This window comes from Bombus vosnesenskii, unplaced genomic scaffold, assembly GCF_011952255.1.
Source record: "Bombus vosnesenskii isolate JDL3184/JDL3185 unplaced genomic scaffold, Bvos_JDL3184-5_v1.1 scf7180000014535, whole genome shotgun sequence".
Classification (NCBI taxonomy): Eukaryota; Metazoa; Arthropoda; class Insecta; order Hymenoptera; family Apidae; genus Bombus; species Bombus vosnesenskii.
Genome location: NW_022883506.1, coordinates 499,860 through 519,445, shown reverse-complemented (window position 1 = coordinate 519,445; position 19,586 = coordinate 499,860). Strand labels below are relative to the sequence as shown.

Genomic DNA, 19,586 nt, shown 5'->3' with positions numbered 1-19,586 from the left:
CGAGGAAGAAAAATACTAGCTTAGATAATAACGAATTATATATATAGATTATAGATAATATAGTAATTGGAATACGAACATGATGGATAGAACAAAAATCTCTTTTTAGACTTTTAAAGAAGATGATATTCCTTTTGAGCTCTTTTTTGGAAACATCTCTATCCAGATTATAAAGAAGAAATCTTTTCTGCTTTCTTTAGAGAAAATTTTTTTTCTGTATTTCTACGAATATTTCCTAGATGTTAGATAAAAGTCTTTGTTACGACGTTCGATTTTGTAATATAAAATAAAACTCCTTCCTGCAAATTGTATATAAAAAAAATCTATTCGCACGTCAGATTCCGTGAACTATTTGTGGGAACTTTAGATTTAGTACAGAAGTTGTATATACGCAATTGGATAGGTAATGGGCGAGGATTACGTTTCGATAGCGTTGTCAGTTCCGATTACGTACACAGCAAAACAACAGTGGTATAATTTCGCTGTTACTCTTTGATCGATGACAATGTTCCGTTTAGCGAAGAGTCGATATCACGAAACGGCACACCATTAATCCAGTTGGATTAATATATTTTTGAAAACGAATTGATAGTAGAAATGTTTTTGCATGTTATAATTCGGAACGATATTTAGAACGAAATAAGCGACTTTGAAATAATCTTCCTCCGATGCTTCATAAACAAAATATGGAGTAAACGAAAAAGAGCGAGATTTTTTTACATTTCGTTTTATACCTTAAGAATTATTTTTCGTACATGCAAAAGTTTCAGTAGGATGTTGTAGCTAATGAAGTTATTTGTAAAACGAGATAAAGTTGTTCCATTTTCACAGCAGGCAGTCAGAGGACATCGGCGCAGCCCTCGCACCGTTTCTTAATCATACGTGCGAAAACTGTAATTGATGGAAAAAATCGCAAACTTTGTAAACGTATTTCTATCCCTTATGGGTGTTTAATTGATATAAAAAAATTAACATATAATAAAAATAATAAACTGTGAAACGACGCCTGTTTCATCCCTTACTGTTTAATAGTTCAGCGTTCGCGAATTTTTGAAAAAAAATCTATCTTTGAGCCAATCAGTTCTATTGTTGCTGAAAACATGTTTTATTTTTAAATTACGTGGAATGATTAAAAAAATCGGTAAAAACAGATTCCACAACGGTAGGACGTAAAGTGGGAAAATAATAGCATTTTACAACTAAGCGAAAGTAACCATCAACATGTTTTAGCATCACAAGCGTTTGAATGAAAAGATATTTTCACACTTGCATATCAAAATCCAGATCTTCCAGATAGCGTACGAGCTCAAGGGATAAGCTCATACACTTTTATTGTAAATTTTAAATTTCCCGTTTTGTAAGTTGACAAATTGATTGTGCGAAAACTAATAGACGGATCGATTCGAAATTTGGTACCTATTTTAAAATGACTAGAATTTGCTTATCTCAGAGCCTCGATATTGAATGATAATTTTAACGTACGGTATAAACTACTTAAGAAAAGTGTATTTTGTTCTACTTCTTACTAATTCATAATCTCTCAATTTTATTCACTTTACAGATAATTTCATTAGCTTCAACTTTCCATTGAAACCTTTTCACGTACAATAAATAGTTTTTAAGTTTTATAAAGCGAGATATAAAAGAAGGTAGTGCTTTTTTTCGTTTAATCGATATTTTGCTTATAAAGCACCGGCGGAAAATTGTTTTACAATCGCTTATTTTGTTCTAAATATCGTCCCGAAGCATACCACACAAAACCATTTATACTATCAATTTCTTTCTGAAATCATAGGCTTAATTCGGCTGAACTACATGGGAAGATCGTTACAACAGGTAAGAAGAGATAGATGCATGAATCGTGATTGCGCGCAAATAAATGTGACCAAATTTCTTTTCCTTTCTTCTGGTAAGTCGGCTAACATCGATTTCATTCTGCTGTAATTACAGCTGGCAATAACTCGAAATATAGGACGACAGCCTCGTGGAGTTTGTTCATGGGTGCCCGACTGTCTCGCGTGGTCTACGCTCCACCGACGACCACACCCGTCTTTAAGCACGTAACTGGATGAAACCTAATTTCTACGAATTCAGAATGGAATTTCATAATTTAGCAAAATCGATAGGAATTCGATGAACTTAAATTCTTTCCGCATCACTATATCGATTCGTTGCTTTTCTTCCGAATTTTCAGTAAAACTTGGTCCTTCATCCTATGCCGTTATTTGAGAGTATCGAATATAATTGATATTTCATTTCTCTCAATTTCGAATATGTTTTGGCATTTACTTAATCCTATATTGGTGTTATAGGATCATAGGGGATACAGTAATTTTAGTTGAATATTTTAATAGGGGAAGGGTTATTCGCTTGCACTTGATTGTTTGCGTTTTTCTTTAACAACATCTTATACTTTTATACTAAATGCGACCTGTAATTAAAAAAGGTGTTGATATAGTTAATTCAAGATCTATAAAAATGAAATATCAAAGCGGATTATAAATGACTTAATTACAATCTCCATCTCCGTTTTCAAATGAAGCTTAATGAAAATGGAAAATACCGAAATTTTGATTTTCATATTGTACTTTTTCTATAAGTCTCTAAAAAATTCAATTTTAAATTATCTATTAATTGTTTAACTTACTTGTCCGAGTACACGATCGTTAAATATTTGAGTGGTTTTTATTGCTTGACCAAAATTAATTTGAGCTGTAGCAGAGTTTGAGTTTGAGTTTGAGCAGAGTTGTAATTGTCCCTGATACTATTTCGTTGCATTGATGTCGCGAATTCTTAAGAAACGTGGTAGTTAATTGACTGTTAGTTGTTAGTTATTGCTATTGGTATTATTTTTGATATCTAGCGAATATTCGAAAACGAGATGTAACATGTATATGAGGTTATATATCGATCATTTGAGGATTTGATGTGATCAATTTATAGGTAGGCCGAACATGACGAATTCAAGGGGGGATATGGTTAGAATTATTAATATTCTCTGAAGCGAACTCAGATTAGCCGCGAATTGTAAAATCTTGATGTGAAAGATTAAATTTATATGTATATTGCATATTACTCTAAATCGAAACTCTTAGTTTATATATCTTGCATATCCACGAATTTTAAACATGAATATATTTACTTTTCTAGAAATATTTGTGAGCAAAGTAATTAGAAAATTATTTTAAAGCCCTGATAATGTAAAAGATATAAACAGAGTTTTTAATTGTATCGTCTTAATTACATTACATCGCCACTTTGTTAATTTATCATTAAACAAGTATTTACAGGAGTGTTATAATAATTAGAAATATTGGATTACACGTTTAGTTTTTGTATTCCATGCTGTTGAACCGATTTTCATTATTCTCACGATTGTGCGAATAAACTTTATAAGAAGGCATGAATAATGAAATTATAACACCTTTAATAATTATTCGTCGGTTATATGTGTTTATCTGAGTACACAAGCTGTTGTGCCACTTCGAATATTAACGTCTTTTTCTCGTGTCGGTCTGTCTATTGATTTGCCAGCATCAGCACTCTAGAATAACATTTCTTTTCTTGTGGACACTGGGGTGAACGTTCTTTAACCTTTGACTTTTCGCTTTAAGCTTCTCAAAGAAGTCGTTAGCCATCCGACACTTGGCACCTCGACAAGCTCGTCAACCTCGAACACTGAATACCTAGTTATATGAAGAAGTCGCGATTATCTCTCATTTCAAAGAGAAGTAGCCAGATAAGGACGGGTTCATTGGAATTCGATATTATTTAATTCGTAGATATCGTTTATGAGCTTGATACATGATAATCAGCTACGTATGTGTTTAGCGATAAAGAATCTTTGCTTTGCGCTTTGTGTATCTCCGTGTGATGTTTTATTTTGAAAATTATTATAGCAGAATAGATAGGTAAAAAGCAAATACGTAATATCTACGAACGCTTTCAATCAATATTCGTTAATATAGAAAAAAAAAACGCGATTAATATTTTATTGTATGAAAGGTTCATGAAATTCAATCCAGTACCGGTGGTATTGATATTGATCATCAAACAAATGATGTGACTGTTTGACGCGCATCCCAAACTAGAGATTGCCGAGAATATCGATAAACTCGTTTAAAAGATGCATTTCGTTACGCACCACTTATTCTCGACAAATTGAATATTGTTTGCAAATGCGATTAATCGCAATATAATTAATTCATAAATAACAATTTGAACAATGTAAAGGCGCGTCGCGATATATTGTTTGGCGATTATCTTTTTCCTTAGAAAAGAAGAATTTATCATCGTTCATTATTTTATCTTTGATGAAGTACGATAGATTCTACATATAATCTTCGTACAGCCACAGAATTCAAAACTGAAACTTTTAGTCTTTATGTGCTCATGTTTATAATTCCTGTGTTTCGATATCCGAAATACGTTGCTTTGCTTATCAACTAATTTTATGACCTCGTTATATCGTGGTCTATATATATAATATATGTATACTCCGATGATCTCTACACGCGTTTGTCATGTCTCGATAACGATGACGGAAGTAGGAACTTACGCTTCCTGGAGTGAAAACGCATCGCTTCAACGACTACGATCAAATCTCCGAATTGATCTCATCTGTAGAAAATTGCGTAAATAATTTATAGGAAACGGTCGCTCTGTTTGAAAAAAGAATGCAAACTGTTTATAATTGAACCTTCGACTTTTGTTTCTGCCTACGTTTTGAACAGCTTTATTTTTACGTTCGCCTCCATTGTCGATCTATTTATTCACGCATCGCAGCAACGTCCTAATTAGATTTACCTTTGTTTCTTGCAGTTTCTTGCTCGAACAACTGAACGATCAATTATTTCTAAGATGGAGACGTTGCTTCGTTAAATTTCAGTGAAGTTTACGTGGATTGACAAGGATAAAATACACGGATTGTCGACTAATATCGATATGGATATGAGAGATAAACTAAAAATCACGAAATTTAAACACAAAAATTTTAGTATTAATTCATATGTAGTATGCAGCGTGCAAAGTACATACTGTAAAGTCAATATATAATATACCATAGATAACGAATATCCGATTAGCATCGAACATATTGAGCATTGAAATTATTGTAACACGGTGCCGTGACGTTTTCTGTTCTCTGAATATCTATGGTCGTTTTTTATAGGTCAATTCTTAATTTCTCATTTTCAGTCATACGATTTATATCTAGTGACCTCTTTCCTCGAATACACCTTGTCATCAATCTCTTATGCAGACGCTTACGTATGTTCGTGAATTACTAAACAGATTTCCATGGAACTAATACTGTGGTCCCTTGACAACCATTAGGAGGGCTCATATTTCGTATACAATTGTTTTTCCAGTCAATTTATATTATGAAATGATATTTCGATATATGTATATACATATAGAAATATTTCTTTCTTCATTTACGTTTCATGATCTTGTACCTTATCAACTTGTATTATATTGTAAGATTATCTTAGAAGTTCCTTTTCTCATCTATCTCTTGTGTTGTTGAAACAGACATAAATATATATATGTATATGTATATATATAGTCGTGAATAATTAGTGAGACAAGATCGCTAGTTTTAAAGTATAGTTAGTAGAACATAATGGTCGGTTTATGCTATTTTCTTGCTATAAAAATTCACATTGATTAGTTTAAAATATTTTGAGACTATAAGTCTTCGACTTCTTCATAACCATCAAGTTTTTTCATTACTCCAAGAAAATTTGTTCTCGCGATAAGAAAGAATGATAGTGTATAATGAAGTCGCGAGTATGTGATGGATGACTAATTAGTTGTCAGTTCGAGTCATGCAATTCTTTCTTCATGGAATTTCTTTCTTTGAATCAGATGTAGCTTTATAGTACTTAGAGATGAAAGACCATTTTTCTTTCGTTAATAAGTGCGCGCTACTTCTCTTTAACGACAATACTTCATTCGTCTAAATAGTAACAATCTTTTTCAGTTTCAATGAGTTCGGTTTTTTTTAACATACATAACGTACCGAGCTTCTTCCTCCCGTGACGCAACTTAACATTTTCTTTAAACGTAAGTTTCGCTGACTTTTCCCAGTAATGGGAAATATTCTTTTTGCTGATATTCTTGCGCAACTCTCGTTTATTATCCGGTGTAATTAATCTGTCTAGAACTGGATTGGTTTCGAGGAGATGGACTGGAGATGGATCGAATTCTTATTCGATCGACTTAATTCTTCTGCGACAATTTCTGCGACCAGGAAAATAGCATAAATCATTTTATGAGATTAATCTAATCGGGGGGCTGAAGATCTAGAATTCGAGATAATTATAGATAAAAGCCAGACAATCGTAACAAAGTTTTACAAAAATATTGATAAAATTTTTTAAACTAATAGTTTCGTACAAAGGCTTTATCGTAATAGACCGTGGTAGTTAGGGTAGGTTAGGAATTGAAACGGCATCTTGTGTCGTAAGATTTGTAATATAAATATTGAGGCATACAAATTATTTTTAAACGAACTGTATAATTTTTTCACGATTTTGTGGTAAAGTTAATCGTTCGTGCATGCGTAACGAATATGGAGAGAAACGTTGCACGTTCTTTTAACTCTACCAAGGCATTAAATTTCCTTAGCATTCAAATGAAAATACCGAGGCCTGTATGAAAATCAGCATTTTTTCCTCGCTTAGTTTGTTTTAATATTTGTTCATTACCTTCCTTTTGAAGCATGCATCAACGCTTCCTAATTACATTTATTCCTAGGTTAGGCTCGAAGCAACCGCACGATAGGTCTTCAAAACGAATGCGTCGGCTGCGATTATTTTACATTCAAAAAGTATTTATTATTATTTCTTCTGTATTGGAAGCATTTAAGAGGAGCTTTCTTTTAAAAGCGAAATAATGAAATAAAATGATGAAATGATATTTGATTTAGATATTACAAATGGTTTTTAAATGAGAAATTTTATGACTGACTGACTAGTTCCATCTTCCAGTAGTGGTAAGTTGACGTAATTGCGAAGTGATATTTCCGGGTATGATTAAATCCAGTTAGAATTGATATATACATACATAGAAATGATATTGTAAATTAAAAGATGACGCATGATTAATCATCTATCAGTTTTATATAACGACCAAATCTGTTGCAGTTAGAAAAATAAACGTTTGACATGTTCTTTATTAGGTTATTTCGTTGTTTATATTTATAAAAAGAGGGGTATGAAGAGAAATGGCGAATATTACATTATTTATATTTTGCTGTTTAATTGAAACATCAAATAAACATTTCATTATTTTTAGCTATATTTACTACTAAGACCATACCATGGATTTGTATAATATCACGGTAATGAACTTGTGCGAAACTTTTAAGTTGTGACAAAATTATAGGGCTGGCTACTGATAAGTAGTAGAACCCATGCGTGGCCGGACTTTACAAATTTCTGTCTAACTTTCGTGAACAGTTTGAAACTGTTTCATTGTGATTGGTGGGTATCAGTGAAGTAAAATATCTCTCTCTTTCTCTCTCTCTTCCTCTCCCTCTCTACCTCCGACTTTCACACACACATACACACACGCATGCACGCACATACCAAGAGAAAATAACAAAAGTCGGATAAGTGAGGCAATTAAGAAAATTTCATTTCGCGAGAGGAATGCGAAGGTTAAGTCTCGCTAAACGTCACGGAATTAAAAAAAGGTGCATATTACTGAGACGTTTATTAAATTTTTGAAACAATTTTTTCGTGTTGTTTATTAAGAATTTTAACAAGGAAAATACTTCATTGTTGAAGAGTTACACGTAATACTCCTACGACAATTGCCATTCTTGATTTTTTCTATCTTGAGTAAGAGGAGCATAGATCTTTGTTATTATATTTGCTATAATATTTACCATTTTTACGATTAGTAAATTAATAAAAATATTTAAGTAGCATATGTAAATTAAATATATACAAAAATCAAAAAGATACGTGGTTAAACGAACGCTGTATCATTCGAAGTACTCAATACACACACCACAAAAGTATTCAAGGCTAAAGGATAAGCAAATCGATCTTCTGCTTCCTTTGCGCCCGCTAAAAAGCAAAAATACCGATCTTGATATCACTAACAGATAACCAATGTACCGTGTCGATTAAAAAATAGTGAAAAGGATAGAATATGAAACACAAAAAGAATTGACACTTTTTCAACTCCGTATCGGATAACTACAAATGTGAATATCACAAAACGGGTCAATCACACTTACTCAATACGTAAAAATAACCTCACAAGTAGAGTAGGTACGTGATATTGTCACTGGTCTAATATAAAAGCGCAAACGGTATGTTTCTGAGACTTGGCTTTGTGAAGTACGAGAACCGACGAGTGCTGCTTGTTGGTAAGGTCGTGCAAGCTCTGTGCCACGTGCCATTATCAAAAGCTCACCCCTCTTCTCTGTTTTATCGGCTGCAGCTACAAGTTCGTCACACATGCGATAATTTTATAGAGCGTTCGTGAATTTTGGACAGGTGGCGACAAAAATCTGTCGACTTGTATAGTGCTTTCGGAAAACAGCTAGTGCTGAAAAAATCGCAGCTTAAAATAATTATACACTTTATCGACGAGATTCTTGTTGGTCCTCGAACACGTATCCGCTGCTATTCCATCTTTAATTGGACTCTCTGGGCTCGTTTGTCTGTTCTTCTTGACGGAAATCCAGCCGACTCGTAGAATTTAATTTCAACAAATTTATTCAGTTACGTGACTCAATTTTTAAAGTTGCCTTTAATAGCTCCTTTTTTTATTCTTTCTAAGAGGGAACCTGATAAGACCAACTTTTGTATCAAGTGGATCGACCTATTGACCTATATTTCGAATAATTTTTGGTTCTTATGGATACCGATCCTCTCGTTTATATTTATTTATATTTAATTCTATCATTTTGACAAACCAGTTGGCATGTTTTCTTGGTACTCGTTATTATTCGCATTACTCGTATTACTCGCCGATACAAATTTCACGAGTTCGAATTCACCAAGATTCTAAGAAAACTTGTTGAAAAAATGTAATAAATTTATTAAGAGATTCACAGGAATATTCATGTAAATTTATATAATATATAGAGTATAATATAAGAGTATAATATAGAGTATAATATATATATAGAGTATAATATATAGAGTAGAGAAAAAGTAAGATAAATTTAATAACAAATGAATTAATAGAAATGTAAATATTTCGATACATTTAACATTTTTTTTTCAACCATTTTTCTTTTCAAACCCTGCTCTCAACAATTATTCAATATCTTCCAAAGGCTTCTACGAGTATAAATCGTTGCAAATTCAGCATTTCATTAAAACAGCTCGCATGGACGTATAATGATTAATCGATTTCTCTTGCAAGTCGACTACCTGAAATTCCATGTAGTGGGCATATAGGAACTAAACGCGACCACATCGTCACCAGCAACATTTCGGCTAATAGCTTTCGGCTGTATAAGTTGTAAGCTACGTGATATTTCTAGTTAGAAGGTTCTATGGATTCTGAATTTGATCGATGATTAATTTAACCAAGTCATGTTATCATTTGCTATTGTTTATGATCTGGTCCTAAAAAATCTAGTTTTAAAGCCCATTGGTTTCGTTAAATGTTAATCCCAAGAAAAGTAAGTTCTCTTATTCATTTAAGAGTTATGTTTATTTTATAACGTAGAACTTGTGTAAAATATAGCATTGTCTGTCATTTGTAGAATACGAAATTCTTTTATATATTTGCAATAGTATTAAAATAGGATTTTCTCAGATTAATGATTTAGTTACTCGTATCATTTATCACAGTTATTTTACGAGAGATAACTATTAAAATATGGTTTTTTTTTGTTACATGAAGAATTATTTTAGTATTCGGTTAATCACTGCAGAAAGTTTATTTGCAATTTTCTTTTGCGAGCTTTTAATTCGACGTGCAATTTCCTTGTGCACTTCCATGAACTGCGAATGTTGCAAGATAGGTGTGATTAGGTACTGCCTCCATAAAAAGTAGATCACATAGAACTTGTAAGATCTGGTTTCAAGCAATTTAGTATTATCTTGACTTATAATGCAGTGTCTGTCACATACTGTTGTAAAATAATTACATTTTCAATTATTCGAATAGTATCAATGAGGTTTGATTTTCTTTGTCAAGAATAATTATCTTTAAAAAATATTTTCTATTCGTGTTATTTGGACACCTTTCCATATCATACAAACACAATATTTTTCCACCCCTTAAACTGTAAAAAAGAACATTTTTGAAATGATATTTCAAACTACCTCGTAATCTTGCAAACGTAAAGTAAATAAGAAATGTGAACAGGAATAAAAAAAGTTCTACACAGAGTAATATAAAAATCCCTTTAAAACTAACTGGTCTGAAATACAGTTAAAATACACGGTTTTATTTATTTTATTACTTATTATATTTTATTTATTTATTACACATGGAATACAAGTTGATAGGATCCGTTAAAAACGATAGACTAACGATAAAGTAATGTATCTCAGAGAACACGTGATATTTAAACAAAAGTGATCTTACCATGTGTGTAATCATTTTTTTTCGTGTAAATATGCGGGGCTGCATCCACGCAGACACGTTCCTGTAGTCGGCTCACAGAGACTGCGTGGCGTTCCGCGCAGGGCCGTCAAGTCCCGCTGTTATAAAAGGAATCGCCGGCACCTCGAATACGCCAGTTGTACGTTGAATCAGGTAACTCACGTTCGCGAAGGTGAGGGTGGTCGCGTTTTCCCGTCAGGTGAGTCCTGCACACTGTACAACGAGTTTAAATCTTTACAGGAGGGCGGCCAGCGAACGCCTTTTTCTCACGAATCCCGTACGCTACGCATAGTCCAAAGGAGAAAATAGTTACGACATCGTGACACGCGAGGCGGGCTTACTTTCTACGCAGTGAACCGTTCTTTCGAAAATTATGTGAAAATGAAAGGGGAAATACTTGTTTCTAAAACAGATTTCAGATATTATTGGTATGGTTCGTAGAAAGGAAATTTGTTTATTAGAAAGGATTTTAAACATTCTTGGGCAGTTCTTCGCTCTTTTATTTAAGAGTTTTATTTAAAGCGTTTTTTTCTTTCACACAAAATTTGATATCATTAGAATATTTTTTAATTTTAATAGAATGGGATCGATTAATTTATTTCATGACAAATGATATTGGGAATAATGGAATAGCTCTTTTGCTATGAAAATAAAGTGTAGTAGCGAGAAGAAATCTTCTAAAAAGGTTGCAGAAATTATAAGCCATTTTTTTTAGCTTTAGCTCGGAGCGAAGAACACAATTTCATTCGCTTGATAAGTTTTGTGAAGTTACTAGTGGGGGTATTCTTCTCTATAAAATTTGGCGAAATCAGGAGAAAAATTTAAAGAATATTCGTACTATCATTGAGCAAGGTATTATATTTTTTTAAAGAACGAAAATACGAATTTTACAGACTCCTATCTCGAAATCATAATACCTTTTAAAAAAGAATCGTTTTTGACATAAAATGCAATATTTGAGTAATAAATTTCCTATAACCTTGTAATACTTTTTACGTTGCTTTTCTAACTTACTTTTATTCGACATATATTTTTTCGAGACGTAGAAACAACCGTTTCTGTCGTATCTTTTAATTCAGATTATTGTCCAGAATTTTTAATTCGGATTTTTATTACATTTTTTAAATTAAAAATCATGCAACTTTATATTCATTTATCACTCTAAAATAAAAATTTAATCGTAAGAAATTTCCCGAACAACATGCTATGCTGTATATTTGATGAAAAATGTCACCAAAAATCGATCATAGTAACCATCTATAAATAGAAGCATAAAATATGAATAAAACATTCTTTCCACTAAAAAGCTTTTAAAACATCCTTTGTAAGAAAATATCTCCAAACACGTTTCTCGAATCCGCATTTCCTCCCGACACTTGAAAACGAAACCCTCTTCTTTCTTCGCTCCGAACGAAGATCTTCATTCCTTTTTTCCATTGAGCCCTATGGACTATTGAGAAACGCGCGTTTACAGTTGCGGAGAAAAGAATCGATAATGATCGCGTCTAATTCAATAAGCAAATGGTCGATTGCTGCGATCACAGCCGAGAATTAATGCAATCAGAAGCAATTTTGCGCGCAATTCCGTTCCCGCTCTCGCGATTTTGTCTTCGGTGGAAGGGCGGAATTGAGGACAAACGAGACAAGGGAACAAACCGAGTTCAAGGGGAAGGGGCGAAACTCGGATTCCCGGGGAAAAACAAACACAAATGCCGGTGTAAGTTGTTGGTCCTTCCGTATAGGGGTTAATAAACAAAGTAGAATAGTGAAAGAGTTCGACTTTGTGGAGTAAACGCGGCTATCCCTGTACACCTTTTAACAAAAATTCCGATAAAATCTCTATTTAGGTTCTCGTCGTAAAGTGATCCGAGTGTTTTGTGGTGGTCGATGATGGAACATTCGTTGAACCGCATGTCAGATACTCGTTTCTGTTCATCGCGATAAATTTTATTTTATTTCTACCTTGTATTCGACGAGATCGGATATATTTTATTTTTTCGTATAATTTATATTTTACTATCAAACATACGATAAAATAGGTAAAAGTGTTATTTAGAAAAAAGCAAGGATATAAAATTGTGTATACCGATAAGACGACATTGCGAGTGAAAAGTAAATATACAGTCTAATCGAATAACACGTAAAAGCGGGTATGACGTGATTCCTATAATGTAGAAATAAGGAAAAGATATAGAACCAAATTTTTTCATTTTTGACATAGTTTCTGAAAAAATCAAGTTTAAAAATTTATCAAATATACTTGAATGTAATTAATTCTGGACTGGACAGAACTAAATAATCGACAAGAGGTGATTCTACGTGTGAAAGCAAGTCGAAGATGTAGAATAAAATATTTTTACAAAAAATATTTTGTTTCCGAGAAAAATAGATTTGAAAATTTATCGTACGCGTGTGCTAAGCCAATTCTTAATTAAACGTGTTCAAACTCTATTTTCTTGGAGTCTTAAACAGAAAAATGTTATTTTACATTTTCCACTTATTTTCACACGTACAATTAACTTCTTGCCTATTATTTAATCTGCTCAGTCCGCCATTAGCCACGTGCAAGTATAGTTGATAAATTTTCAAACTGGGTATTCTCGAAAACTAACCCAAGAATGAAAAAACTTTATTCTATATTTTTTCCTTATTTTTTCACAAGGAATTACGTCGTGCTGACTTTTACGCGTTATTTGGTTAGGCCTTGTATAAGATTTTTTTTAACTCTATATAAGCGGTTATTTTAAAAAGGTGCAAGTCGCTTTCAAGCAATATGTAGTTTGCTGCGCTAACACGGGTAAAAGTCATACTTCCGGACTAAAAATATGAGATCTTGGCTGACCTTGTTTTCGCTTTTTAGAGTGGAGTGGTGTCATAGGATCTGACGATCGACCTGTACCTAATGAAATTTACTACCTCGTATTTCCTTAATGACAACTTACTATCACGCTATTGTCCGTAAATAATGAATTCCTCATGAGAAAGAACACAACATTTCAATTTTTAATACAGTTGTAATTATTTCAAGGTATGTAATTACGAAGAATTCATAAAATAGTTCTACTACAAACACACTTTACAAAAATTTTAACAATGTATCACCGATACCTTTCTATCTTTTTGCAAACAATCTCCTTAAAAACGTCACGAGATTCGATGCAGCAAAGATCTTCCCCTGTAATATAACTTCCGCCGAGACAAAAAGGTCCAGTTACCATATATCTCTTTCTGAAAGCACATTTCCGCTTATCAAACGTTTTTCTCGTTGCATCTAATTCTTTTCAACCATCTATCAGTCTTACAATTTTCGTTTTTAGTCCTTATACGACATTCTGATACGTAACGAACAAATGTTTTCAGTAAATATTTATCGAGAGCAAACTCACGTTCACCGCATCTACGCCGGCTCGGTACAGAAGAAATGTCCTAAACCCCTACGTGTAACATAAAGAGAAACGATACCACGGAAGGTGAAATGTAGAGCAATCTTCGTGGCTCGTGTTGTGGAGGAAAACGATACTTCTAGTCACATCTGGAAATGCGTTGTACAGCTTCGCGTTTCGAACAGATTCTGTCTTTCGATTCTCTCACTCCACCTCACTATAGAGCTCCATCTCTATAATTCGAAGTTAGAGCTTTTTGACTCAGTGGAATCGAAATGAGATTGTTGTATTAGTTCGTTAGATATTCGAATTGTACCATGTGGATGAATATAATCTACGTATGTATATTGCACGCGAACTTTTTCAATTAAAAATGATCACCATTGTAAATTATAGTAGTACAAAGCGAGATATTGGGAAGATATGGAACCATGCATCGTCGATTTGACGAGTAGGCTTATGTGACACTTGTTACTTATTAGTTGATAAGTGGCAGGTCTCTAAAACGGGAATGGCATAGTTGGTCGAATGACGAAGGATTTAATTTAAAATATATCTAACTGTTGCTGGATGATATTATTTACGCTCAGACATTATGATTGGTTATCAATCTTGAATTATGTCAGGATACAGATTTTCTCGTTGTTGGATTAGCCAACATCATAGAACTGATTTTCCGATGGAATTTCGAGGAATGAAGACTAATTTAATGACAGATGGAAATTTTTGATTAGTGGAAGAGGTGATGTGCAAATTAAGAGTATGGAGAAACAATGGTACACACCAATACTGATACTTGAAAAACGACAATTTCCAATTGACCTATATTGTTCGTCGTGGTGTCAAGCAGTACGTACGTCAGAATTTTATTTCGCGTCGTCGTCAACTTTAAGGAAACATCGCGTGAGTTATAACCGTGGCTCGCGGTGACACGAGCACGCTTATAGCGAATAACACCGACCAAAATATCTGTGTTTGACATGAAATTATTACCGGTAATGTTTCCTTCGAAACTTGCCGTTTGATGCATACATCGCTTTGCAAATCAATGTATTTAACAACCAGAACCGTTCGAAAAAAAGCAACACTCGATGAATAGAAACGTAATCATCTCTACAAGCAAGGAATAATTATCTCCACCGCGTGTATTCGACCGCATAGATTTTATCGTCGCGAGGAATCCAGCCGACCGAATCTCGTTTCGACGAGCTGACGCGAAATTTGCCAGGATTTCTGTGCGTTTACGTGTTCACCAGGCCATGAAACGTACCAGTCCGTGTGTAATGCCGAGAACGAGTATGGTGTACGACATTTTATGTACTTAGTGAAACAGGAGCACGATTATAGGGGTGACTTGAGCGCGAAAAAATAATTAGGAAAGTTCGTAAAAGTATACTTGTGTGACTTTGGCTTCGACCTGCGGCTGTTTTCCGTATTTCGATGTCTTTCGGTCAAAAACGAGATAGCATGATAGATTACGTTTGCTTGTTAATCGTCGACCGAACGATTGACTTTAGATGTGGATTTAGGTACGAAAATTGGGGTTAATCGATTGGAGCAGATGGATCTTGAATTTTGCTAAATCAGCTAGCTCGATTGATCTTCTTAGTCTTTGTTAATGTGGAGAGCGGATTGTTTTCGCATTTTTAGCGTGCATTTATATTTAGTTTTCATATTATTGTAGCATAGAAATTTCTTTCGTGTTCAAAAATGACTACATTTATTATTAGATAGTTGAACTTATAGATGTATTTTGGAGGTTCAGTTGAAAAAGAAAATTGAACGATAGTTTTAATGTAAATAGTTAATCAGATAGTTTGAAAAATAAGATAGTTTGACAGATTGCAGTTTGATATGGTACTTTGCTATTAATATAATAAAATTTATTCACACAGCGTATTTATCTTGTATTCATGTTCGAAGACATTAAACTTTCACTGCTGAAACCGTAATACGTAATATATTTTGTGAAATACGTGCCCACGGTATTTATTTAGCCCTGATCGTCTTGTCTTGGAATATACAGGGTGGTTGGTAACTGATGGCACAAGCGGAAAGGGGGTGATTCTACGCGAAAAAAGAAGTCGAAAATATAGAATAAAAATTTTTTTTTTAATTTTTCGATCGAGACAACGATCTACAGTGAGATCCGTTATAACGAGACGTAATAAAATGCGCGCGTACCAAGCGAAAATTCAAAGTTGATTTTCTCGAGAACAAAGCCTCAAACAAAAAATTTTTATTGTATATCTTCGACTTCTTTTTTCGCGTAGAATCACCCCCTTTTCGCTTGTACCTCCAGTTATCAACCACCCTGTATATTCAGCAGTAAAACAGTTAAAGAAAGAGCGACAATTATCACATACAAATACGACCATCTCAAAGGCAACACAATGTTTCGTTTCTTCCTGGACAATGAAGGCAACGTCTAAGATAATAGGCATAATATATAGAATAGAATTGCGTGCTTCATGCGAAATAACAACAAGCAAATATACCTAGAACTATGTTGTTTTATAAAATAGGTGATTATACTAACAATAAGTTGCATTATTTCAATGGCAAATGATTTTCAAAATCAGAAAAATTGTGTGCCGGATATTTACTAGGCGAATTGTTGTCGACGGTCAATATTTTTGATAAGATGAGTGTTTTCTTTTGTAGTTCAATGGATTATATATACATTTAAAATGGATCTTGTTAGATATTGCAAATTTGAAAATACTTTTTGTCGGTTTGGTGTGGTGCATCTTCTAATTGGATTTCGTGTTGAATGCATTTACATTAAATTGGATTTCGCGGAATCGCAACGATGAACACTGAGATAATCTCTGATCTAATTGAACTCGCTAGGTGATTAGTTTATTAACTTACTATAGTAGGTCCAACGAGATCGCTTATTTTTCTCCTTTCATTTTGTTCGCCTTTAGTCTTTGCTGTTACTCTCGCTTCTCTCTTTCAATGGAATTCGTCTAGGATGGTTACAAGATAAATTTATATATATTTTACGATTGTTGGTAGTATTATTCAAACCGCCCGATGTCATTCTGGAAAGATAACAGTTTTATTTAACATTAGCTAATAGTAATATAAAAATTAACCTCTTTCGATTTGGCTTTTCCTTTCCTTGCTTTTTTCAATTAAAAATTCTACCGCATAATAATTCCTCTGCAATGTCCGTGTCACATTTTATCGCGTTTTTCTATCGGATCGCGAAGCTGATAGCGATAATACCGTCGCACTCAATTCCAAGTCCGCGTAAGACGTTTGATACGTCGTGTTTCATTAAGAGCGGACAGGTTGGATCGATTTTCGATCCTCGACTGCGTACACATACAGCTAGGCGTGTTTTCCATACCCCCAATACTAGTCCCGGTAAAAGATAGGAGAGACCTGACCTGATCGATACACGTGGCTTTGTATAACCGTCCCGGAAATGACGAAGATGTTCCCCGGCATAGCACACCACTTTTGTCCTTGCAGAAAATTACTCTGGGGAATATCGGCGACACTCGGTTGGAATGTTATGCTTCGAGCGTTCGTTAACTTTGTGTCATGGTAACCTAGTAAATCTTATCAGTTTCAGGTTACGAAAATGATGAAAATGACGAAGATCGATCTTTAAATTTTGTTTTATCCATGTGTCGGATACATGCTTCGAAACCTACGAACTCGTCGGAACAAATCCACAATTTCCGCCTATCCATTCATAGACTGACAGAAAACTGTTGACACGTTACGAAATGGTTGCGCAATGCGTGCCGTATGAAGCAGCGAAAATTTCTAAAAGAATATATAGAACGCAGTTGCGCGATTCGTGTCTGGCGACGTTAGATGCGCAGTTGTTCGTCGTGTGCAAAGCTCGTATATCAATAGTGATTACGATCCGAGCCAGCGGAAATATCGTTGATTTGTTTTATTTATTCTCGCTACCGTTTTATCAGATGGACGTACAGACTGCTTAACTCAATCTCAAAGCGATCGAGCACAGAAATTTGCGAGTTGGGCAGAATGCTTGGAAAGTTTAACACTACTACATATGTAGAGACTCTCTTTTATTCGAATATCTCTTCATTTTCTAAACTGTTAATTAGTTTCACCTCGTTAATTGATTCCTCAGACATATTACAAAATACTTCCTCGATTGAATTTTGAACGCGATATATTTCGTTCTAATATCTTTGGTACGTTTCAAATTCTTGGATGTTTCTTTATTGAAAAATTTGTCACAATATATTAAACATTCTGAGTAATATTACTTCTAGGTTGTATCTGTTACGATTATATATGTTAATTATAAGTTAGTCTCATCTGGAAATTCCAGGTAAGAAAACACGAACGGTTACACAGTTCACCGAATTATGTTCAAAGGGTGTATTTATACCGATAAAGACAGCGTCCTAGATTTATGAACGTGTGCTACGTTATTGAGAATATGTCGCTATTATTGATCATTCCTCATTAAAGTAGCTTTGTTGAGACTTTTTGCATTTTTAATGAATTCTTTCCAACTTCTTATTTTATAGCGTTTTTTCTATATTTAGACAGCGAGAAATACAATCGAAACAAAATATTTCTCATGATATACCCGATAGAATTGCTATCTATATTTATTATATATTTATAATATATACATATATTTACTCTTTTACCGAATTTAAAGTGTGCACATACGCCTTAAAGGAGCGCAATTACATTTTCATTCGGATCCTTTTAAAGAAAATTTTTACGATTTTAATAAAGCAAGATGCACATCATAAAATACCCAATAACCAATATATCCTTTATCATCTTTCGTGTACCATATGTCGAACTGTCAGACTTTTACGAACCCACTGATACGTTCGTATGATAACGTAGATCCTGATACCATCACGGAAACGATAAAATTATATTTCATAGCTGTAAATTTTTCATTTATTGAAACACACGCGACAATCTTTCATTATAGATCTTTATATTCGGACACCTCTTTCAAAAGTGATAAAAATATGCCAATGAAGGGAATCAATTTTAATGAAACTGTTTTATAAGTCGTTTTATATATTTATGAGAAATTTGAAAATCCAAAAAAAATCTCTGTAGATTTCGTTATTTTACATCTGTTTATAAAAATACGAATTTGCATAAATATAGTTTAGTATAGTAATAATATAGTAAATATCCATGTCTAATGGCGTTCCAAATATTTTATTTTACTATCTTCATATGGCATAATGTGATGCGTTTGTCAGCCCGGTTGATATATTGCCATCACTGAATACAAAATTTACCATAAATTTATAATTCATAGGATTTCATGCGTAATATAGTTGAATTTCTTAAAATATCAACACTAACACTTAGGATCGGTTAATGAGATATAAACCTTTCTTCGTGAATGATTACGTGACGCAATTAAGAACGAAACATGAAATAGCCGCGCAGTTTCTGTTAATGCGATCCGCTTCTATTAAACGTTTCTATTAAAAGTTTTCATTTCTTTTCTATTAAAAAAACTTTTGCTTCTTTTTATCAAATTATTATAATGGTAATTAGTTTAACATTATTGAACGTGGTTGCGATATAGCTTATAGTTAGTTTAAAGTTATTGTAACTGGACTGCGGATCTTTTTGTAA

The 19,586-nt window shown here is 33.5% G+C and overlaps 1 protein-coding gene and 1 long non-coding RNA gene across 3 annotated transcripts in view; one reads left to right on the top strand and one right to left on the bottom strand.

The window, feature by feature from the left end:
- LOC117240050 (HIRA-interacting protein 3) overlaps positions 1-19,586 on the top strand; it is an 84,541-nt gene that overhangs the window by 16,208 nt on the left and 48,747 nt on the right. The gene's annotated exons all lie outside the window — the stretch shown is intronic.
- LOC117240052 lies at positions 13,579-18,446 on the bottom strand. 2 transcript variants are annotated; one of them, XR_004494627.1, is made up of 4 exons: positions 17,069-18,446; positions 16,842-17,014; positions 13,971-14,200; positions 13,579-13,812 (listed from the first exon to the last, which is right to left on the bottom strand). It is a non-coding gene; the product is annotated as an uncharacterized LOC117240052 (long non-coding RNA). The 2 variants fall into 2 exon arrangements; XR_004494626.1 differs by having other exon boundaries at positions 13,579-14,200; positions 17,069-18,445.